Source organism: Cherax quadricarinatus, chromosome 68 (genome assembly GCF_038502225.1).
Source record: "Cherax quadricarinatus isolate ZL_2023a chromosome 68, ASM3850222v1, whole genome shotgun sequence".
NCBI classification, from domain to species: domain Eukaryota; kingdom Metazoa; phylum Arthropoda; class Malacostraca; order Decapoda; family Parastacidae; genus Cherax; species Cherax quadricarinatus.
In genome coordinates, this window is record NC_091359.1 from 4,406,457 (window position 1) to 4,411,000 (window position 4,544).

Here is a 4,544-nt window from a genome sequence, read left to right on the forward strand (position 1 = left end):
TAAAATCACTTTCAAATTAAGATTTTTGTTTCTTATTCACCGTACAAAGGTAACTGCGTTACCTTTGTAGGGAAATGCATTTCGTCAGACAATGTCCAGTAAAGGGTTAATAGGCTTTTAACCCGAAGGTTTTCCCCAAATTTTACAAACAGTTAACTTGTTTTCCCAACCCATGTAGTGAGAACATATTCAAATTTTAGAAAGGGATGGGGAATGAGAGAGATTATCTCTTAGCAGTGAGAGCTCCTCTTGGGAAACCTCTCGACACTCAGACCATTCGTATTGGTGTTATTCTGTTATTCTTCGAATCGTTACGAATAACCTCATCGAACACATCACCAGTATATATTCGGCAATCTGTTGGCAATTCAGTTTTGGACAAATTGTGAAATTTGTTGTAGATTGGAGAGAAAGATCGTAAAGGATGAAATATTTGACAGAGGCATTAAAAGCAATTTGGGCAGCCAGACGCAGCAAAAAGAATTTGGGAAAACCCGGGTGGCGGGCCAAAAACCCATGGAGACCCCAAACAAGAGGGATGGAAAGCCCCCAAGGAACCAGATAATCATAAATTTAGTTCAACAGCAGTTGATAAAAAAAGTGATCCAGAGACATGCTTGTGAAGGCGGGAAAACAAAAATGGGAGGAGATTTTGGGTCTGTCATTTTACCCCAGATCTACATGTTCATAACGGGTTTTTATTTTACACTTGGGGGTTGGGGATCTCCTGGAAAACGCAAGCGATGGCATAGAAATTATGGGGTGGCGGGTATTTGTATGTAACACCCTGGCTATCGGTCCTTTTCATTTTGGTTGCCCCAATTACAATACCCGGGAAAGAGGAGTTTGACAGGGCCGATATTCACCCAAAATTCAGCTGAATAGAAAAAAGGGGATTAAACCCAAAATAACGGGAAGTTAGAAAAAAACAAATTTAAAAAGATAAAAACACGGTTTTTTCCCATTTTTGAACCCATCGGCTCATGGGTAAAGTGTGCATCCAAAGTTCAGAGAAAATTAAGAGAAAGACTCATCAGGGGATAGTGTGGATCCTATAGGAATTAGATTTCTGTTACTGTTAATCAATGTAATAATTCAGGGTGGTAAAACCTAATGGATCTTTGGGCACCGCCACAGCTCTGTGGTGCTGGACGAAGTGTTCAAAATGTAATTCTTGCTAATTAAACATTTGCAGTTGTATCTGGCCTGGTAATGTATCTTTTAAACCTTGAGCACCATATTACCTAATAGAAAAGTTTTATAAGAAAAGCGGGAGAGTTTTACTGCTTTAAAGGAAAAAGAACAAATTTAATGTCTTTTAAAAGCTTGACCGGGCCCCCCCTGAGCTAAGAGAAAAAAAGGGGAAAGAGAAGGTGAGTTATTTCCTGAGCTTTGCCTGCTAACAGTCAACGATGTTTAAGAGTGTAAGACCTAAAATTTTCCCTTATCATTTGCCCCATTTTAAAAAAGAATTTTTTTAACTAATTTTATTGTCACTTTGAAAACTTTCCTTTTTTCAAGTTTTTACTTAATGATTAAAAAAATTTTGAATGCTTTTCCCCAGGTGATCGCTGTGTTGTCCATTTTCCTGCTGGTGGCCCCGGGCCTTCCAGCCCCATGCCCGAACCTGGCCATCGTAGAGGTGGTTGGGCCAGGGGGCGGGGGATATGGGGGAAAAGGAGGCGGTTATGGGGGGTGGATAGGGGTCATGGGGCCGTGGGGGGTGGTTTGGGGGCCCAGGATAAAAAGGAAAAACCCCAAAAGGGCCCCCTTTTTACAGTTTCATTTCTTAAAGCCTGCACCAAATTTCCTTGGTAAACAAAGCCCCCTGAGTGAGGGGGTTTAAGTTTTTCTCATGGGGAAGGTTTTAGTTAACCTACGTGAAGGCCCGGGGGCCTTACTCATGAAGACGCTGGTTTTTCTCTTAATTGTTTTTTGATCAGAGTGAATTTTTTTTTTTAATGAAATTCAGTTTGTTTTTGGCTAAAAGGAAAGATTTTAAAATTTTATGAAAAAAAATAAAATTTTTTTGGGAATAAATGAAAAAAGACATATAAAAACCATTTTTATTTTTACCCAACAACAAAATTAAAATTTTTTCCCCGTGAATGAACTTTTGTTTTCCCTTTTAATTTTTTTTTTTTTTTATGATGGTATTAAAAGTGAAATGAAAAAAACAATAAGGGAAGGAGGGAAGTACAATCTGGTAAAACTTATCATGAAAACACGGGAGAGAACTTGCCCTTGGTCTTTGGGAAGTCCGGTTATGTACGTTTTCATCCAGGCTTCTTCGGTGTTGTCTTGACGACCAATGTTCATCCCTTCTTTATTAAACTAACTTTCCAAGAAAAGCAGCAGTTTATTAAAATTTCCAAGAATGTCTTTAAATTATTTAAAATAAAGTGTATTAACAGGTGTTCAAACTCATTTTTATAAATTTTCCCATTTGGGTGTCTTTTTTTTAGATACAAAAAGTTTTTGACGCTTTTTTGTTGAATATTTCTAAAAAGGGTAACGCAGTTACCTTTGTAGGGAAATGCATTTCGTCAGACAATGTCCAGTAAAGAGTTCCTCTCATTTTTATCTTCTGCTGAGTTGTAAGAAAAATCACCAACAGATTCATTGTTTACGTCAATCTGTCTTTCCTAGATAATTTACACTGATAAAAAGAAAAGAATAATTATTAACTTATCTTGGTCATGGCAGGACTCTGTGACCTGCCAAAGAAGTCAACATAAACGTTTCTAAAAAGATCATCATCTCAGCCAATCTGCGACAGAGGCAGTGACCCGTTTATTAAGTCCCCTTCAGCATTGCACCCTCCCAAGGATTTCGAGGGGCCCCCCGGGGATGCTGCTGACATCTTTCTCGAAAATTTCGGAGTGACCAGGGGGAAAAAACAAGGAGTCAAAATACCATGGGTCCAAAATTTTTCCTTTTGAAGTGGTTGGGGCTTGTCAAATATATTTTCTTAAAAAAATGAAACACTAATTTGAAAGCCCAAAACAAATGTTATATGACTTCACCAGTCTGTTGCAATCAATATTTAGAAAAAGTTTTAAAGCTAGAAGAAAAAGGAGGGCCCTTCAGGAAAAACCCTCCCTAAATTTCAAAGGGCAGATTTTCTGCAACCTTCAAGAATTGTAGCCCCCCTCCCCCCATTTCCCGTGAAGAGCTTTACGAATTATTGGGAGGATTCTCCCTGACACTCTAATAGGCTCTTCAACCGAAGCGGTTTTCCTTAAGATCTACAAACAGTTGCACTTGCTTACCATAGCTAAGTAGTAGAGAACATAGCCTCGACAATGATTGAGAATGTGATAGGGAATGACAGAGATTATCTCTTAGTAGTGAGAGCTCCTCTTGGGAAACCCCTCGACACTCAGACAATTCGTATTGGTGTTATTCTTCGAATCGCTACGAATAACCTGATCGAACACAGCACAAGAATATCTTCGACAATGCGCTGGCAGTTCAGTTTTGGACAAAATGTGAAATTTGTTGTAGATTGGAGCGAAAGGTCGTAAAGGGAATAAAATTTGACAGGAGACTTTAAAAGGGGGTTGCAGCACCCAAAATTGCGGTAAAAAAAAAAAAAAGTCGAAAACCCTGGTACCAAAGGGTTCCCAAAGGAATTCCCTTTGCTTTTTAGAGGGGGATGGTGTTGGAAAGGAACCACAGAAAACCCATCCACTTTATTTTTTCCGGCAGTTGCATACATTTAGGTGACCAAAATATGGTTGAAAAGGTTGCTGTGTTTTACTTGGGGGAGAAAAGATTTTGCACTTATTCCCCCAGATCTACACCCATAACTGTCTTGCTTCCCCTCGGGGGCTGGGCATCTCCTGTTAACCCCAATTTTGGGATAGTACCCACAGTTTTTAATGGTATTTGTATATAACCCCCACCCATCGGGTTTCACTGCGGTTGTTCCATTACAATATCCAGAAAGAGGGAGTATTGACAGGCGGGACACCCATGTAAAATTTAGTTGAATGGGAACCAGGGGAGGAAACCCAAAAAGAACAGTAAAAATACAAAATTGTTATGAAAAAAAATTTGTTCCCACAGGTTTGGGAGACCCATCGGCCCCGGGAAAAGTGTGCATAAAGCCGGGAGAGAATTAAGAGAAAGACTCATCAGGGATAGTGTGGATCCTAGAGGAACTAGTTTTCTGTTACTGTTAATCAATGTAATAATTGAGAGCGGTAATATCTAATGGATCTTTGGGCACCGCCTCAGCTCTGTGGTTCGGGAGGGTTTGTTCAAAAATGTAATTTTGCTTTTTAAAACTTTTGGGCCGGGTTTTTCTGGCCGGGTAATGTATTTTTTAAACCCTTTGGGAGCACCAAAATTACCTAATAGAAAATAGGGAATGAGGGCAAAAGGAGAGTTTACTGCATTGACAGAGAACAAATTTAAGGGATTATAAAAAGTTTTGACCTAGTGACGCCAACACAGCTAAGAATATAAGAGTGGCAAGAGAGAGGGGATGAGGGGGCCCGGTTTAACTTCCCAACAAAAAAATTTTTAAAGGGCAAAGG